At 44.5% G+C, this 19,762-nt stretch overlaps 1 protein-coding gene across 3 annotated transcripts in view; it reads right to left on the bottom strand.

The window, feature by feature from the left end:
- Nucleotides 1-19,762, bottom strand: part of ZNF512B (zinc finger protein 512B) — a 1,438,759-nt gene that overhangs the window by 378,780 nt on the left and 1,040,217 nt on the right. The gene's annotated exons all lie outside the window — the stretch shown is intronic.

Genomic DNA, 19,762 nt, shown 5'->3' with positions numbered 1-19,762 from the left:
GGATTCTTGGGACTGCATGCTCACAGAAAATAATATTTTAAATACAGATGCTACAATAAAAAAAAAATCCCTGTGAAATATTTTTTTTTTTATCTGCGCAACATCAAGCGAACACATTACATCATCTGCAGAATCTGACTGCCAGTGAAAAATTATTGAACACAAAACACACACCGTCAATGAAACACAAAAATTAAATCTGGGCACACTTTTTCATATGTCAAAGCTATACACTATGTGTTAACATCTTGTGGGGAGGTGTACCACTACCATACAAAGTAGTCTCCCTGTGGAAGTACCACCACCTATATATGATCAAAGAACTTTCATGTCCATGATGTCACCCTTCATTTCACAGAATACTTTCAGCATAGTCATCGCTTCCATACTTTTACCTCTCCCAGGTCTTAGAGATTACAATATGCAAGTGCAACTCTTAAGGACAGAAACTTGGTAAAACAAATGTGTGTATAATCTCATATATGCTCTAGGTCATTTCAAGCAGCATATGTCCATATACCTCCAGAATGCACTCCTAAAGGAACTGTTTAAATACTGACACACAACCTGATCCAAATGAGTATATAATGCAGTACTAAAGCTTCAAATACTGACGATACATTGTGGCCCTAGTACAGTCTTGTCAAATATGTAGATGATTTATTAAGAAGCAGCTGCTCCAACAACCCTCCCTCATCCCTTCTATACCCCACTATATGCTCGCTTGTTCATACTCTATCATGGTTTTTTTTTGTTCTCTCAGCCTGGCCTTCAGTGCCACTTTTCCACGCCAGGTCTACCAGCCATCCTCCTACCCTCTGGACCTCCTCCGGAATTCTGGTTATGGTAAGATTTTACACAACTATTCTAATTCCTCCTATTCATTTGCTGCAGTATTCTTTACAAGAGAGAGAGTACAAAAGCGCATGAGGAAAAGGTGGAGGAAGAAGCAGATGAGCTCTCCAGAAAACCATGGAGAATGGCTCTGGCAAAACCTGCCCTAGACTTACAAATGCCATCTAATTTGTAATGTCTGGTGAAGGTATGCAGAGAAGTCCATGTAACCGCTACAAGAATAGAGCTAGTATCTAATCCCTTAAAGAAAGCACCAGATGAAGCTACAGCCCTTGTGGAATGTGCCCTTACAGAAGAGGCAAGGGTCTTACCATGCTTCACATAGCAAAATGAAATTGCTTTAGAAATCCACGAATAAATAGTCTGCTTGGAAACAGGCAATCCCAGAGCCCTGGGATGATAGGAAACAAAAAGCTGGTTTGTTTTCCTGATAGATTCTATTTAGACAAGACTAAACCTAAGTTGTCTATGCACGTTCAGGTTGTGCAGCACATTCTCACTAGAAATCTGGGGAGAAGGAAATAAGGTCGGTAAATGAATTGACTGGTTGAGTGATAACTCATTGACTACCCTGGGGCATAAAAGAAGGGTTCGTATGCAAGGACACCCTGTCTTTATGAAAAAAACAAAAAGGGAGGAGAGGCCATTAGGGCCTGGAGCTCAGACACACGTCTGGCTGAAGTTAAGGCAAGTAGAAGTATAGTTTTCCAGGAGCAGTGTTGCAGGGAACCTGACGAAGTTGGCTTGAAAGGGGGTAGAGTCAGCTTTTTGAGTACAAAATTAAGATCCCATGGAGGAAGGAGAGGTTTCCTGGGAGATCTAATGTGAAGGATGCCTTTAAGAAATTGTTTAGCCTCAAATCTGCCAGCTTGGGGGGGGGGGGGGGGGGTAAAGGCAGACAGGCAGAAATAGCTGACGTGGGCTTTCAATGAAGAGTAAGCCAAGCCAACATTGAGTAATTTACACAAATAAGAAAGAACCAAAGTGACGTCCACTGATAGTGCATCCTGGTTTCCTGATAAACACCAAATTGAAAATCTCTTCCACTTAGACAGGTAAGATTTTCTGGTTTTGGGTTTCCTGGCCTCCTGCATGACCTTAGCACATCCTCAGAGAAGAGGTTTCTAAAAGGAATTAAAACTCTATCACCCACAGAGTCAACTGAAGCGTATTCAAGTGGGGATAGATAAGAGTTCCTTTGTCTTGTATGAGAAGGCCCACCCTGTGAGGTAACCTGTGGTGAGTGTCCTTGGCTAAATGCAGGAGAAGAGGAAAAGTACAGTTTTGTACCTACCATAAATGTAGATGTTCGAGTGTTCACCCTGCTGCAGTCATCACACTTAGGTTATCCTGCCGTCAGGCGGCCCCGCAGTCGGCCCGAATTTCAAAGTCCTGGTCCGGCGTCGGTTGCTGTCGCTTCTTCCCTGACGTCAGTGCGCCAGAGGCATCAGACGCCATTTTCTTCAGTTTTTCTTGCCCCAGATGTCAGATGCCCCCAATAGGTAGGCAAAAAAAAAAAAAAAAAAATATATATATATATATATATATATATATATATATATATATATACATACATATAGCTATATAAAAATAAAACAAAACCCTTAGGCACAAGCAAATACACCACAGAGGTAGTATAGGATAGAGTGGTAGAGATAAGTTCAGCTGTTTCAGAGGGGATGGAGGAAGGGTAACCTGGACTGCAGCAGGGTGAACACTCGAACATCTACCTTTATGGTAGGTACAAAACTGTACTATGTTTATCGTGTTTCCCTGCTGCAGTCATCACACTTGGGTAGAATCCCAAAGCTAAGGATGGGAGGTGGAGTCAAACAGGGTTAGAAGAAGCTAGTAGGCCCTGCAAAACTGCAGTGGCAAAACCAGCTCTAGTCTTAAGAGTATAGAGGTAGGTGATAGTGTTTGGTGAAGGTGTGCACTGAACTCCAAGTTACAGCTTCCAAAATATCCTTGGTTGGCACTCCCCTGAGAAAGGCTGCTGATGTAGCTGTAGCCCTGGTGGAGTGGGACCTAATGTTAGCAGGTACTGGTTTCCCATGATGTGAGTAGCAGAAACATATGCAATGCCCTATCCATTTAGAAATGGTCTGTTTTGAGATAGCTTTTCCTTGTGATCCTGTAGCATAGGCTACAAAGAGCTGGTCAGTATTTCTGAGAGCCTTAGTTTTATCCAAGTAGTAACGTAATTGCCTGTGAATGTCCAAAGAGTGCAGGAGTCTTTCTCCTTTGTTCTGGGGATTTGGGAAGAAGGTGGGCAAGTGAATGGTTTGGTTTAGGGCCACACTGGATACCACCTTTGGCATAAAGGAAGGGCTCGTTCGTAGAGAGACTCTGTCTTGATGAAAAATGAGGAAAGGCTCCACTGCCATTAGTGCCTGTAGCTCTGAGACTCTTCTAGCTGAGGTTATTGCTAGACGTAGGGCAGTTATCCATGAAAGAAATTTTAAATCGGCTGAAAAAGCTGGTTCAAAGGGTGGCAGTGTAAGCTTTTCCAGAACAAAGTTGAGATCCCAAGTAGGTGTTGGAGCTCTCCTTGGTGGTCTTAAGTTCTTAGCCCCTCTGAGGCACTGTCTTAGGAGTGGATGTGAGAATAAAGGAGGATCCGTGCTGTAATGAGCTGAAATTGCTGAGGCGTGGATCTTAATAGATGAAAAGGAAAGTCCTTTGTGTAACATCTCAGTTAAATATTGTAGAATCTGAGGGATGTTTGGATCAAGGGGATTTAGGCCTTTAACCTGGTTCCAGGCGCAAAATCTTTTCCATTTGTCTGAATAGGTTTTCCTGGTGCTGGGCCTCCTGGCCTCCAGAATGACATCCATAACAGCTTTGGATAAAGGTGTTGGCTGGTTGTTTAGGTAATTTGCCATGCAGCCAGGTTTAAAGTCTTGAGCCGGCTGTGTACAATCTGATTGTCTCGCTGGGTGAGCAGGTGAGGAATTTGTGGCAAAATCCATGGTGGGCCGTGGGCCATATTCCTTAAAATTGGATACCAATGCTGACGTGGCTAGTCTGGTGCAACGAGTATCATTTGTGGCCTCTCTAATCTGGCTTTCAGCAGTACCTTTGCTAGAAGAGGCAGTGGAGGGAAGGCATACACTGTTGATGTTTTCCAACTGAATGAGAGGGCGTCCACTTTCCAAGCTAATGGATGGAAGGTCCTTGTGCAAAATTTTTGAAGTTGGTGGTTGTGGGGGCTTGCAAACAGATCTATGTCTGGGCGTCCCCATTTTTGAGCTATCATTGCAAATACTTGTGGATCTAGTTTCCATTCGTGTGGATCCATGATGTTTCTGCTTAGGTCGCCTGCCAATGTGTTTTTCTTTCCTGGCAGGAATTGTGCTTGTAATTGAACCTGGTAAGACAGTGCAGTGTTCCACAAGGTCATTGCTTGCCTGCATAGAGGGTAGGAATGTGTGCCCCCTTGCTTGTTTATGTACCACATTACTGTGGTATTGTCCGTCTTTATTATTAGTTGTCCTGGGTGTAGAAGGTCCTTGAAAGCTGTTAGGGCATTCTGTACTGCTAGCATTTCTTTTTGATTGATATGCAGATGCCTCAGATCTGAAGTCCATTTGCCCTGAATGCACTGCCCTGCCATGTGTGCTCCCCAGGCATAGTCTGATGCATCTGTTGTCATAGTTTGCCTGGCTGTGGGTAAGGTGAAAGACTGACCCTTGTTGAGGTGACATGCCTGTGCCCACCATAGAAACTCCTGTTGAAGGCAGGGAATAAGTGGTATCATTGTTTCCAAGCTGTGGCTGTGCTGAGTCGATACACTTTTCAGGTGCCATTGTAATTTCCTCATATGCAGTTTTGCAAATGGTATTAGTAGTATGCAAGATGCCATGAATCCCAAGGCCTGCAGAATTTTTCTTGCAGGGAGTTGGGTCTTTGTTGCCATTATTTTGAAATATTGAATCAGCTGTTGTCGTTTGTCTGGCATGAGATAAGCCATCTGGGCCGTTGTATTCAAGCTGGCACCCAGGAATATTATGTTTTGTGAGGGCACTAGTTTCGATTTCTTTTCGTTTACTGTGTACCCTAGGCAACTTAGAAGGTGTTTGACAAATGCCAGATGCTTTAAAAGAATGTCCTTGCTTTCTGCTTGAATAAGCAGTCATCCAGGTATGGGTATATTTGAATTCCTCTTTGTCTGCAGTATGCAATTACTGGTGCCAGGCATTTTGTGAAGACCCTGGGCGCAGTAGATAAGCCAAAGGGCAGTGCAGAGAATTGATAATGTGTTGAACCTGCAATGAAGCGGAGGTATCTTCTGCAATTTTGTCTGATAGGGACATGCAGGTATGCCTCCTTGAGGTCCAAAGTGACTAGCCAAGCATTCTTGCCCAGCATGGGAAGAAGCTGCTGTAGTGTTAGCATCTTGAATTTTGGTACTTGCAGATAGGTGTTCATAATTGAAAGATCCAGAATGCGTCTCCATGCTTTGTCCTTTCTTGGGACTAGGAAGAGTCTTGAGTAAAATCCTTGTCCTTGCTCCTGTGTAGGTACCTGTTGAATGGCTCTCATGTCCATGAGAGCTGAAATTTGTTTTTGTGCCTCTGCCTATTGATTTGGTGTCAGGTTTGGCATTCCTTTGATCCTTGGTAAGGTATGAAAGTGGAATCTGTATCCTTGAGAGACAATGTTTAGAATCCATTTGTCTTTTGTGATGATGTGCCAGTTGTCTGCAAAAAATGCTAGTTTTCCTCCCAAGGGAGCTGCCAGGAGAGATTTGCTTGGTAGTTTGAGGATAGAGTCATTGTGTTTGTCTTCTGCTAGCTTGGGGCCTGTCTTCTCCTCTTTTCTGGGTAGCAGGACCCCATTGGCGAGGTTTGTAAGGGCCCTGTGACTTACCTCTGCCCCTTGGGCATCTGTATTTGCCCCTCTGTGATCTGTCTGAAGCGGGAAACGACCAGTTTTTTGTTGGCCAATTTCTGCTGAAACGAGGGGGTTGTACCTGCAAAAAATCCTAGACCGTTTGCATAGACTTTGCCTTATCCTCCACTTTCTTTAAAACCTCTCCTGCTTTCACACCAAATAATACATCCTGCTGTAAAGGTGCATCCAATAATTTTGCTTTAACATGGTCAGGGAGGGTTTGTTCTTTTAACCAAGCATGTCTACGTATGACAGAGCCAGTAACAGCTGCTCTACAAGAAGCTTCCAATTAATCAAATCCGCATTGTAAAGTATGTTTGCCCACTTGTTCAGCTACATGCAACAGATCCTGCATTTCCTTGAATTCAGACTGTTCTGAATGTGTGCTCATTTTTTGTTTTAACTGAGACATTAGGAATTGCTGATATTTCAACATGTGAAACTGGCAATTTAATGCTCTCATAGCCAGAGTTGCTAAGGTGTATATTTTCTTTCCCCATCTATCTAGGGCTCTGGAATCCCTATCAGAGGGCACAAGATTTTTAGCCATAGAAGCTTTTGCTCCCTTAGGACCCTGGGAAATTGTTTCTGGGTCAGCTACAGGGCTTTTATAAAGGAATTTGTGTGAGTCAGGTACTCTGTAGTATCTGTCAGGTTTGGCTGGAGCAGGAGGTAGAGAATCTGGATTTAAACTAGACTCCAAGTAGACATCATCCACAATATCTAAAACAGGAGGGATAGCAAGAGGTCTGTGCTGGGGTAGTAAAAGGAACTCTCGGAGCCTTTTCTTAGATCTGAGTAATCCTGGCCTTCCCAGTGGAAATGTTCCCTCATGGTATGTAAAGTTTCCCCAAAGGAGTAGTCTTCAGGGGGAGATGCTGAGGGAATAGAGTCTTCAGCATCAGAGTCTTCTTAAGGTGGAAAAGTGTAATCCTGTTCCTCAGAGGAATCTGAGGAGAGTGAAATCTGGTCAGAGGATGCATAATTCTCCTCTTGTCTTGGTCTTTTATCAGGAGGGGGATCTTCAGCCATCTTAATCATCTGTTTCTTAGGCATGGGGCCCAACTGTAGACTGATGTACAGTTTTCTTAAGTTTTAAAGGAGTTTTAAGCTTAGTATAAGATTTAATGGTGAGTGTAGTCGGTCTGAAGACACCTTCTGCAACCGAAGGTTTCCACTGCACCGGTGTCTACTTCTGCTCCGGTGTCGGTAGATGGCTGCGTTGGCCTAGTAGGCTCCGCTTGGGAATCCACAGCTGTCTGGGGCTCCAGTTCTGCGGTCGTCAGGAGCTGCATAGGTGCCTCACTGAAAACCGGAGAACCGGCGACAGGCCCAGCTGAGGCCTCGGAGTCTGGCTTGTTCCTAGGCTCCCTGTCTTTATCCTTGCGTTTTTTATGAATGGCAGTCGTCGGCTGCTCCGACGGCATGATATAATTAAATTTCCTACCAAAGTAATACCGTGCGAAGTCAAAACGGCGTTTGATAGTTCGTTTATTAAATCTAGCGCAAAACCGACAACCTGTGACGTCGTGGTCTGGGCGTAGGCAAGGAATACAATAGGAATGGAAGTCCTTATGAGGTATTTGCTTCCCACAAGAAATGCAATTGTTAACTTTTTCTGACATTGGACTGAGGCAAGAAAATGTTCCCCAACGGGGTACTTAGCTTTATTGAAGACTTCGGACTGAAATTCAAATCGAAAATCTCAGGTGTTGGCCGACCGGCACTTGCGAACTGCTTCTGCTTCGGGCACCGCGCGGCAAGAAAGACTGAAGAAAATGGCGTCGGATGCCTCTTATATACCCCTGGCGCACTGAAGTCAGGGAAGAAGTGACAGCAACCGACGCCAGACCAGGACTTTGGAATTCGGGCCGACTGCGGGACCGCCTGACGGCAGGATAACCCAAGTGTGATGACTGCAGCAGGATAACACGATGAACATCCAATGTTGTCTTGACCAAAAGGGAGTCACCAGCAAGATGTTTGGACTGCCCTTCTGAATTATGAACAGGACTTTTGGAATGAATGGAAGGGGAGGGAATGCATACAGAAACATCCCCTTCCAAGAGAACAAGGAGGTGTCCATCTTCCAAATCAGAGGATGTGGAACTCTGGCACAAAACTGTGGAAGTTGTCTGTTCTTGGGAGAGGTAAAGAGATCTACTTGAGGTATACCCCACTGGTGGACAATGTCCAGAAACACATCCCTTTGAAGCGTCCATTCATGAGACTGTGTTAGGGATCTACTCAAGGTGTCTGCCACACAATTTTGGTTAGATAGAATGTGCACTGCCTGAAGAGTCACCTGATACTGGACTGCCAGCTCCAAATTCTGGAATGACAACCTGCTTAGTAGGTAGAATTTGCCCCCCCTATCTGATGAAGTCAAGGATTTGGATTGACGAAAACGTTTTATTGCAATTTGCTTATGTTAACAAAATTAGTGGTTGCGGTCTTCCCTTACTGACTTTTTGGTATTTTTGGCTTTTGTTACATCAATAGAGCCTCCGTTTTAGTTTTAGAATTTGCCCCCCCCCACCACTTGTTCATATACCAGAGGGCCGTCATATTGTCTGTGAACAGCTTTAAGGTTCCTGAGTGGAAGAGAGGATGAAAGGTCTGAATGGGTAGTAGCAACGCCCTCATCTCCCTTACACTGATGAGTTCCCATTGTTGAGAGGAGGACCATTCCCTTGTGCTTTCAAGTTTCTGAAGGCTGCCCCCCCCCCCCCAGCCAATATCCGAGACGTCTGTGAACAGGTCTTGGACTGGTGGTAGAGGGTGCAAAGGGATTCCTGAGTTGAGTGACACTTGTGGGTCTACCACTGGAGTTCCTTCTTCAGACAGGGGATATGAGGAATTGGAAACTTCAAAGGATGTGAATGCTGTATCCAAACTGACTTTAGAAATCACTGGAGTTTTCTTATGTGAAGTTTGGTCAAAGGTAGCACTGGAATGGTGGATCCCAAGAAGCCCAAAATGCTGAGGAACACTCCAGCTGAAATGTGGTTGAACAGGCAGAAGGCTTTGGAAGTGGGAGACTATCTGAGGAGGAAGAGAGAAATGGCAAAGCTGATGTTTTGCTCCAAGATCTCTGGATGCCCTGAAGCCTACAGCAGGCAATCACAGGAGCTAGACATTTTGTAAATACCCTTAGTGCAGCAGAGAGTCCAAAGGGCAAGGCAGAGAAGTGAAAATGCCAAGAAGCCACACAGAAATGTAAAAACTTCCTGCAGTTGGGGTGGACGGGAATGTGTGGGTATGCATCTTTGATATCCAAGGAAGCCAAGTAGGCTTGTGGCAGAATAAGGTTTGAAGAGTTAACATAAGGAAGGTGGGTACCTTCAGGAAGATGTTGAGATGAGAAAGGTCCAGAATGGGTCTCCAAGAACCATCCTTTGGTCTTGAGGAATCTTCTGAATGGTCCCTTGTCCCTGCAGGTTGGGCAGTAAGATAGGGAGTCCCATACCAGAAATTATCCTTTTTGAATGACAGAGAGAGCCCAGGAGTCTTGAGTTATATTTTTCCAGATTGGCAGAGACAGACAGAGGCACTGGGAAACAGGAATGTGGGTGAGATGGTTTGGGCAGTCAGAGGGAACCAAGCTTGTCAGGAAAGGGCTGCTTCTGAGCCATAGCTGCAGGGGAAGTCCTGGGCTGCTGAGGCCTCCTACCACTCTTTTTTGTTTTTGGGTAGAGGAGAATGGGAATGTCTACATACAAAAGCAGGTTTTGCCAGATAATTTTGTTGAAATTTAGGCATTGGAGAAAGAAAAATATGTTTCAATTCCTGCAATTCCTTACCCTTTTCTTGCAGGGACTTAAATGTGTTAGCAGCTGCAGGACCTAACAATGCAGAGTTGTCCAAAGGTGCACCCAAACCTTTAAAGTTAATGCCCTCTGGTAATGGCTGTAGTCCTAACCAGGAGAATCGCTTTAAAACATAGTCAGAAACAGCTGCCCTGGCAGAAGCCTCTGCAGTATCATAGATGCATTTAATGGAGTGGCAGGCTACTTGAGAGGAGGCTCCAAGCATCGACGTAGCCAAATTCTTATCTTCTGAATCGGGCAACTCAGAAAAGACCTGAGACAGAAGCTCTAGGGCAAATGTGGTCATGTGTGTTTGATAATTAATTGCCTTAAATGCCAAGGTGGTAGAAGTGTACACTTTCTTGCTCAGCCTTTCCAGGATCCTGCTGTCTTTACTTGAGGGAAGAAGAGAGGCTGAAGGTAGTAACCTGGATGGTTTGTCTGAAGCCACAGAAATAACTGAAGATCTGCTGAAGGACAATTGAACAGGAACTTGCAGTCCTCAGGTACAGAACAGTTGTGTACACCTACCATAAATGTAGATGTGTGAGTGTCTTCACTGTTGCAGTCATAACTGTAGGGTAGGATCCTGCCAGCAGGCAGCCCGAGGTATAAAGCTGACAAGGTGCCTAAAAGGAACACAAATACACCACAAAAGAAGTGGAAGAGAAGACAAGCAAAAATAAGAGGGACTGGTGGGAGGGAACACCGACTGCAACAGTGAAGACACTCGAACATCTACATTTATGGTAGGTGTACACAACTGTACTATGTTCTTCGTGTTTCACTGTTGCAGTCATAACTGTAGGGTAGAATCCCAAAGCTGTGAATGAGGGAGGAGGTTATGCATAAGAAGGGGCAGCTAGAAGACCCTGCAAAACAGCAGAGGCAAAGCCTGCCCTAGACTTAGAATACAAAGGGAGATTATAGTGCTTAGAGAATGTATGCACTGAACTCCAAGTGGCAGCTTCCAAAATGTCCTTGGTAGGAACCCCTCTGAGAAAAGCTGCTGAAGTGGCAGCTGCTCTAGTAGAATGACTTCTAACAGTACCTGAAATCTGTTTCCCATAGTGAGAGTAACAAAACCTTATTCCATGAGCAACCCATTTGGAAATAGTTTGTTTAGAAATAGCCTTACCTAGAGAACTGGAGGCATAAGAGATAAGCAATTGATCAGATTTTCTGAAATCTTTAGTCTTGTCCAGATAAAATCGTAGTTGCCTGTGTACGTCCAATGAATGTAAGATACTTTCCCCTTTATTTTGAGGATTTGGAAAGAAGGTAGGAAGGTGAATAGTCTGATTTAGAGCCACTTTAGAAATCACCTTGGGCATAAAAGTAGGATTTGTCCTCAAGGAAACTCTGTCTTGGTGGAAGATAATGTATGGTTCCACAGCCATGAGAGCTTGCAACTCTGAAACCCTTCTGGCAGAAGTCAATGCCAATAAGATAGCTGTCTTCCAGGATAAGAACTTGATATCCGAAGCTGCAGCAAGCTCAAAAGGAGGCAAAGTAAGTTTCTCCAAAACATAATTAAGATCCCAAGCAGAAACAGGAGGAGTTCTGGGAGGTCTTAAATTCTTAGCTCCTCTCAAAAATTGCCTCACCAGCTGGTGAGAAAAAATGGGAGGATCAGTATTAAAATGAGCCGAGATAGCAGAAGCATGAATTTTGATGGAGGAAAAGGAAAGGCCTTTAAGCAGAAGGTCTGAGAGGTAAAGTAAAATGGAGGAAATATTAGGCAAAAGAGGATCAAAACCTCGACCCTGCATCCAAATACAAAATCTTTTCCATTTTGAAACATAAGATTTTCTAGTGCTAGGCAGCCTAGCTTCTAAAAGAACATCCAAAACCTGTTTGGGAAGGGAAGGAATCAAAGGCCCTTGAAGAGCCAAGCTGCTAGGCAAAGAGTCCTGATTTGAGAGTGTTGCATCTGACCCTGATGCTGGGACAGAAGAGAAGGGATCAGAGGAAGAATCCAAGGAGGTTCCAAGAATAGGTGTTTTAAAGTTGGATACCAAAACTGCTGAGGCCAATTTGGAGCTATCAAAATGATAGTCTTGGGTTTGTCCTGTTTTATTTTCAGTAACACCCGAGGCAGAAGAGGAAGAAGAGGGAAGGCATATCCCGAAAGATTCCTCCAGCTGAATGACAGGGCATCCACTTTCCAAGCTGTTATGTGGAAGGACCTGGTGCAAAAGAGAGGCAACTGATGATTGAGATGGGATGCAAACAGATCTATCCGAGGACAACCACAAACTGCAGTTATTCTGCTGAATAAGTTGGGGTCCAACATCCATTCGTGAGGATCCAAAAGATTTCTGCTTAGGCTGTCTGCTAAGAGGTTCTGATTTCCTGGAATGAACTGAGCTTGAAGATGCAGATTCAGATTTAGAGCTGTGTCCCATAAATTCATGGCTAGTCTGCAAAGGGGGTAAGAGTGAGAGTCCCCTTGCTTGTTTATGTACCACATGACTGTGGTATTGTCTGTACGAATCAGAAGAGGTCCTGGTTTCAAAAGAGTCTGGAATGCTAGAAGAGCATTTTGGACTGCCAACATTTCCTTCAAGTTGATGTGCCAGAGTAGTTGCTTCTTTGTCCAAGAGCCCTGCTGGCCAATGTCTAGAAAATGAGCTCCCCAAGCATAATCCGAAGCGTCCGTGCTTATTATCTGAGAAGGTTGAGGCAGACGGAAGGGATTCCCTTCGTTCAAAGCACAAGCCCTGGACCACCAAAGGAGCTCCTTTTGGAGGCAGGGAATCAGTGGAATCATTGTGTCTAGACTGTGGTAATGATGAGACCATACACTCTTTAGGTACCATTGAAGTTTTCTCATATGAATCCTTGCATTTGGAATCAACAGGATGCAAGAAGCCATGTAGCACAAAGCCTGCAGGAATTTCCTTGCAGTGAGCTGAGGTAAAGTTGCCAAGGTTTTGAAAATTGAGGCCAGCTGTAATTGTTTTTCTGGAGTGAGGAATGCCGTTTGCAAGCTTGTGTTTAGAAGAGCTCCCAAAAAAAACATTTGCTGAGAAGGGATCAAATGTGACTTTTTTGTGTTCACTGAAAATCCTAGTAGTAGGAGAAGACGTTGAACAAAATCCAGATGTTGAAGTAAAAGGTCTTTGCTGTCCGCCTGAATAAGGCAGTCATCCAGATAGGGGTAAATTTGAATCCCCTGGAGTCTGCAATAAGCTACTACTGGAGCCAGACACTTGGTAAAGACTCTGGGCGCAGTAGATAAACCAAAGGGCAATACAGAGAATTGAAAGTGCCTCGAACCTGCCTTGAATCTGAGGTATTTTCTGCGTTCCTGCCTGATGGGAATGTGTAAGTAGGCTTCCTTTAAGTCCAATGTCACCATCCAAGCATCCTGGGAGAGCATTGGAAGAAGTTGTTGTAGAGTAAGCATCTTGAATTTTGGAATTTCCAGAAAGGTGTTTAAAACTGAAAGGTCCAGAATAGGTCTCCATGAGTTTTGTTTTCTTGGGACCAGAAATAGTCTTGAGTATTCCCATCTGTGAAAGTGGAACAGGTTCTATGGCTCTCATGGCCAATAGAGCGTCCACTTGATTTAAGGCCTCTGACCATTGATGTTTTGGCAGATCCGGCCAACCAACAGACCTTGGCAGAGTGTGAAAGTGGAATTTGTAACCTCTTAAAATCACGTCCAAAACCCATTTGTCTTGGGTAATATGAGTCCAATTTTGGTAGAAAAGAGAAAGTTTTCCTCCGAGAGGGGCTTCCAGGCAAAGAGGACCTGTAGCCCAACAGAGAGAGTCATTGGGTCTGCTTCCTTTGAGATTGAGATCTGTCTTCTCCCCTTCTAGGGGATGAAGCAGTCCATTGTCTGGACCTGTAAGAGGCCTGAGCCCGACCTCTGGAGCGTCTATATCTTCCCCTTTGAGGCCTGTCAGACGTGGGAAAGGACCAATTTTTGAGGGCCAATTTCTAGTAAATCTAGGAGGCTGAACTTGTAAGAAATCTTTAACAGTCTGCATAGATTTCGCCTTATCCTCCATCTTTTTAATAACCTCCTCAGCTTTAGAGCCAAACAGAACATCATGCTGAACAGGGGCATCTAACAATTTAGCCTTAACTTGCTCAGGCAAATTCTGCTCTCGAAGCCAAGCATGTCTCCTGATAACAGTACCAAAGGCTGCGGCCCTACAAGACGCCTCCAAGGCATCAAAACCACAATGTAAACTATGTTTGCCAACTTGTTCAGTTGCATGCAATACATCCTGTAATTCCTTGTCCTCTGCACATGCAGGAAAGGTAGAAAGTTTTTGTTTTAAAACAGACAAAAGAAATTGCTGATACTTGAACATATGAAACTGGCAATTTAAAGCTCTAATAGAAAGAGTAGCAGAAGTATACACCTTTTTGCCCCATCTGTCCAAGGCACGAGAATCCTTTTCAGAAGGAATAGGATTTTTAGCTGAAGCGGCCTTAGCAGCCTTGGAACCCTGAGAAATAGTTTCAGGATCTGCAGAAGGGTTCTTGAACAAAAATTGATGGGAATCAGGGTCTCTATAAAATCTATCCGGCTTAGAAGGAGCAGGCGGATAAGAGTCAGGATTCAGATTAGCTTCAGAGAAAGCATCATCCACAATATCAAGAACAGGAGGAATAGCCAAAGGTCTGTGTTGAGGGAGAAGGAGAAATTCCCTAAGTCTCTTCTTGGAAGCGGAATAATCCTGACCTTCCCAATGAAAATGCTCTCTCATCTCATGCAAGGTTTCCCCAAAAGAAAAATCTTCAGGGGGAGAAGCAGAGGGAATAGAATCCTCTGCATCAGAATCTTCATAAGGAGGAAAAGAGTAATCCTGTTCAGAGGAAGAAACTGAAGACACAGAAGCCTGATCCAAGGAATCATAAGGAACATCCTGTCTAGGCCTTTTTTCAGGAGGGGGGTGAGAACCCCTAATCATAGTAAGCAAATCTTCAGCCATCCTTAATAATTGCTTTTGGGTCTTGGGAGCTGAATCCGAAGAAGCTTGAGAAGAAATCCTTGGCTTAACAGGAGTCTTTGACTTTGCCTTTGTCTTTGTAGTAATGGTGATATGAGAAGGCCTGAAAACCCCTTCAGGAGCCGGTACCTGCACAGCGGTTCCGGACCCATCTGAAGGAGCGATGTCCGAAGGTCCTGCAGCAGATAAAATACTGGGCCTAGTTGGCTCCCCATGGGAGTCCGTGTCGGCCATCGGTTCCGAAGTGGCTGACGACAGGGGCTGCAAAAGCGCCTCACTGACGACCGCCGAACCCGAAGCTGGCTCCGCTGAATAGAATCCTGTTTGGACCTCGAAGGCCTATCCTTGTCCTTGCGCTTTTTGTGAATTCTGGTTGTCGGTAAAGTATCCGACGACATCCTGTAATTGAACCGTCTACCGAAATAATTCAAGGCCCAATCGTACCTACGTTTAATAGTACGCGAATTAAACCTGGCACAAAACCGACAGCAAGAAACGTCGTGGTCAGGGCCTAAGCAAGGAAGACAGTAAGAGTGGAAATCTTTATGAGGTATTTGTTTTCCACACGATATACAATTATTAACTTTTTATGACATCGGAGGAGCAAGAAAAAAAAGTTTCCCCAACGGGGTACTTAGCTTGAGAAGGGAAGAAGTCTTCGGACCGACGACAAGCAAAGCACGTTGTCTGGGAATCCGCCAACCAACAACTTGCGAGCTGCTTTCCACCACACGGCAAGAAAGACTGGAGAAGATGGCGTCGGCTGTCAGCTTTATACCTCTGCGTTCTGACATCAGGGTACTTGCTGGTACAGCCGACGCCGGACCCAGACTTCGGAATTCTGGCCGACCTCGGGCTGCCTGCTGGCAGGATCACCCTACAGTTATGACTGCAACAGTGAAACATGAGGAACATCTTGTAAAATCAGTCAGGCTTCATAGGAGCAGGAGGCTGAGAATGTGGGGTCTGGGTGGTGGACGCAAAAGCATTTAGAAATGCAGGCAACACAGGAGGAATAGCTGAAGGGCTAGGGGATTCCACCTGCAGAAGATTGTAGGATTCCTTTTGTATTTCAGATATCCGAGTGCTATTTATCCCATTTAAAATGACCCTTCATTTTGAACAGAGTCCCTTCAAAAGAGAGTTCTTCTATGAGTGAGTCAGCCCCACTGGAGTTCACCTCTAGGAAGGTGTAATCTAATTGGGAGGGGATCTGTGAGGAATAGGCCAGAGATTCATCTTCTAAGGATGCCTCTTCCTCTGATGAAACCTCTTCCCTAACCCCTTTATGTGGGGAAGTATGGGAGGGGGGAGGGACTGAAACACCTGAAGGGGGGGGGAGGTTAAGGGCCATAAGGGCCCTTGAAAAGGCCTTTGGTGAATTGTTGCCAATCACTTTTGTGGTCTTTAGGAGGGTACAAGTGTTTATAGTCTTTTGCTTCTTCTTTTGATGCAGGTCTGCCCTATGTAATGTAGGAGGCCTGCATGTAGGCCCACATTCAATAATATCAGAGTGAATTACCTCCCGTACAAGGATCTGAAGTATCTTCTTAGGGCCTTTGGTGATCATAAGTCAAGGTTCCCCCTGTACTTCTGAGACAGTTGCCTGCTCAGCCTCTGAGGACATGCCTGTTGTCAGATCCAAAGCGGCCTCAACATCGGGCTTGGCCTGTGAACCAAAACAAGGACCCATACGTATCTCAGGGCTCTCATCCGCCTCAGGAGAGATGTCTGTGGTAAGAAGTGCAGCTGAAGGTTCAGGCCTTGGATTTTTGGCCTTCCGATTCATAACCAACTCTGCCTCAGGCCCCGAGGATCTCTACATCTCGTTTTTAGTTAGTAACCTTAAGCACTGATTTTCCACGTAAATGGCTAAGGAGGAAGGTCCATTCCTTAGAGTCCTGGGCACAAAGGCCTGACAAACGGGATGAGATTTGTGGTTGTGGGAAGGCCCTAGACAGAACAAACACTAGAGATGTCTATCTTTATATGGAATTTGTCTTCCACACTGGCATTTGCCTTTTATGGATGACATGAACCCTACCACAAAACAGTAGCAAAAGAAAAAAAGTTATGCACTTACCATAACATTCCATGTTTGTAGTCCATCCCACCTACATTCTTGCTGGATGGGTTCAGAGCGGAACCTCGGCTCAGACTCAGCCGATAGTAAAGCTCGAGAGCTTTTACTGGCTCGAGGCTATCCCCTATCCCATGGTGCACCATGGCAATTCCCCAGATCTTGTTTGCAAGAAAGTAACTAAATACATAATAGTGATTATTCTATCAATAACTATGTACATATAAATAAAAAGGATTTATTTTACTATCCATGGCATATGGACAGACAACTATAACAAGGTCAGGCAGCATAATGGATAGTCCAACAGTTCCTCCAAGGTACCGGAAGGGGGAAGGAGGGTGGGACACAAGATGTAGGCAAGATGGACTACAAACATGGAACATTATGGTAAGTACACTTCTTTATGTTATGTAGTCCTATCTCGCCGTAATTCTTGCTGGATGGGACAGATTCCCCAGCACCGTTTTCCCTGGTGGCACAAGCAAAGAGACTCTTTAGAACAGTGGACCCACAGGATGACTGTCCCGAAAGGCCAAATCTAATTTATAATGAGTGACAAAAGTATGAGGTCTTGCCCATGTGGCTGCTGCACAAATGGCATCAATTGGAAGTTTTGATTTGAAGGCATATGAGGCTGATACTGCTCTAGTTGAATGGCCTCTTACCTTCCCAACACTTCTGTAAGCAAATAAAATGCATCTGAAAGCCATTTAGACAGAGTTACTTTGGAAATGGGCAAGCCTTTGTTTTTCTATGAGAAGGAAACAAACAATTGATCTGATTTCCTGAACTCTTTAGTCCTGTGCAGGTAAAATTGGAGACTTCTATGGATATCTAATTGATACAGTCTGTATTCTGATTTATTAGCATAATTGGGGAAGAATACTGGTTATTCAGTAGTTGAGTTTAGATTATGTTCTGAGCATACCTTAGGAAGGAAAGAAGGATTAGTTCCTAGGGAATCTCTGTCCTTATGAAAAATAATACATGGAGGTCGAATGGCCAGAGCTTGCAATTCTGAAACCCTCCTAGCAGATGTTACAGCTACTAAGAACAATGTCTTCCAAGACAACAATTTCAAGTCAGAAGAAAAAGACTGTTCAAATGGTGGAGAAATCAATGATGTAAGAACTAAGTTTAAGTTCCAGGGCTCCGGAGATTGCCTGATTGGAGGTCTGAAAAGGAGGACTCCTTTCAAAAAAGATTTTACATAAAGTGTGGGACATAATAGAGTTTCCCATGTTCCCAAAATAATAATTTGAGATGGCAGCCAAATGAACTCTAATCGTAACAGCTGCAGCTCTTTCTTGAAAAATAAATGCGAGGAAGGATAGAATAGACTCTATGGGAGCTGAGTAGGGATCTATGCCTTGTTTTGCCTCCCAAATGAAAAACCTTTTCCATTTGCTGGAGTATAAGTTTCTGGTGGAAGGTTTGTTGGAAGAAATGAGGATGTGTTTTACAGCAGGAGAAAGGGCTATACACCTGGCTATTCTTGGAACAGGAGCAGCCATGCTGTCAACTTCAGAGTTTGGATGGTGGGATGGAACTGTCCCGACTGGTGAATCAGGAGGTCTGGAGACGGTTCCAGAATCCATGGTTCCTCCAAGAGATAAGGCCACAGGAAGGGGAACCAGACTTGGTGAGGTCAGTAAGAAGCAATGAAGATCAGGGTACTCTTCAACAGTTTTGTTTTCTGAATCACTTTGGGTATGAGGGGAAAGGGTGGAAAAGCGTAAAGAAGTCCCGGAGGCCAATTGTGTACCACAGCATCCCTGGGTGACATCCTTGGATGGGGAATGAGGGCAAAGCAGTTGCTGCATTTGGCATTCATGTGCCTGGTGACTAGATCGCAACAAGGGTTGCCCCATCTGCGGAAAATCTCTTCCGCAACTTCTGTTTTCAGGGACCACTCGTGAGGCATCAGAAATGCTCGACTCAGTTTGTCTGCTATCACACTGGACTTCCCCAGAATGTGCGTTGCTACCAGAAAGCATTGAGAGTCCATCGCCCATTTCCATACTCTTTGTGCCTCTCGACAAAGTGGGTAAGACTTGGTTCCCCCTTGCTTGTTTATGTACCATACTAGTGACATGTTGTCTGATTGAATTGCAATTGTCCCGGTAGGAAGAGAAAGTACAGTTGTGTACACTTACCATAAATATAGATGTTCTAGTGTATTCACTGTTGCAGTCATTACATTTGGGTTATCCGCTTGCAGTAGCTCTCAGTCAGCCTGATTAACAAAGTCTTGGGTCCTACGTCGATTGCTGTCTCTTCTTCCATGATGTCAGGTCGTCAGGGGTATAAAACATGCAGCCGACGTCATTACATCAGTTTTTCTTGTCCCAGATGTCATGTGCCCTCCTAATGGGAAGCAATTAAAATCAATAAATATACAAGGTTATACCTCAAACAAAAAAGCAAACATAGCAAAAAGCTTTTAAGCATTGAAAAGGAGAGAGGAAGTATAGCCAAATGAAGTCAGGGGGCTGGAGGGAGGGTAACCAGGACTGCAACAGTGAATACACTCAAACATCTACATTTATGGTAAGTGTACACAACTGTACTATGTTCTTCGTGTTTCACTGTTGCAGTCATTACATTTGAGTAGATTCCCAAAGCTAAGGATGGGGGGAGGAGGAATTTAGATAGCATTAGGACCAGCTATAAGGCCCTGCAAAACTGCAGTGGCAAAGCCAGCTCTGGATTTAGAGAAAATTGGCAAATGGTAATGCTTGATGAAAGTATGTACAGAACTCCAGGTAGCAGCTTCTAGGATGTCCCTGAAGGTACACCTCTGAGAAAGGCTGTAGAGGTAGATGCAGCCCTGGTTGAGTGGGATCGTATCCCCTGTGGGATAGGTTTTCCATGGTGCTTATAGCAGAAGTGAATGCAATGGCGTATCCATTTGGAGATGGTTCGCTTTGAAATGGCCTTTCCCTCTGTCCCTGCAGCAAATGCCACCAACATTTGTTCAGATTTCCTTTGAAGTTTAGAATTGTCCAAGTAGAATCTAAGTTGTCTGTGCACATCTAAGGAGTGCGGTATCCGTTCCCCTTTGTTCTGTGGATTAGGAAAGAAGGTAGGCAAATGAATGGGTTGATTAAAGGCCACACTGGATACCACCTTTGGCATGAAAGAGG

Source organism: Protopterus annectens, chromosome 12.part0, assembly GCF_019279795.1.
Source record: "Protopterus annectens isolate FY-2018-M chromosome 12.part0, PAN1.0, whole genome shotgun sequence".
In the NCBI taxonomy this organism is placed as follows: Eukaryota; Metazoa; Chordata; order Ceratodontiformes; family Protopteridae; genus Protopterus; species Protopterus annectens.
This window is presented reverse-complemented; position numbering and strand designations above follow the sequence as displayed.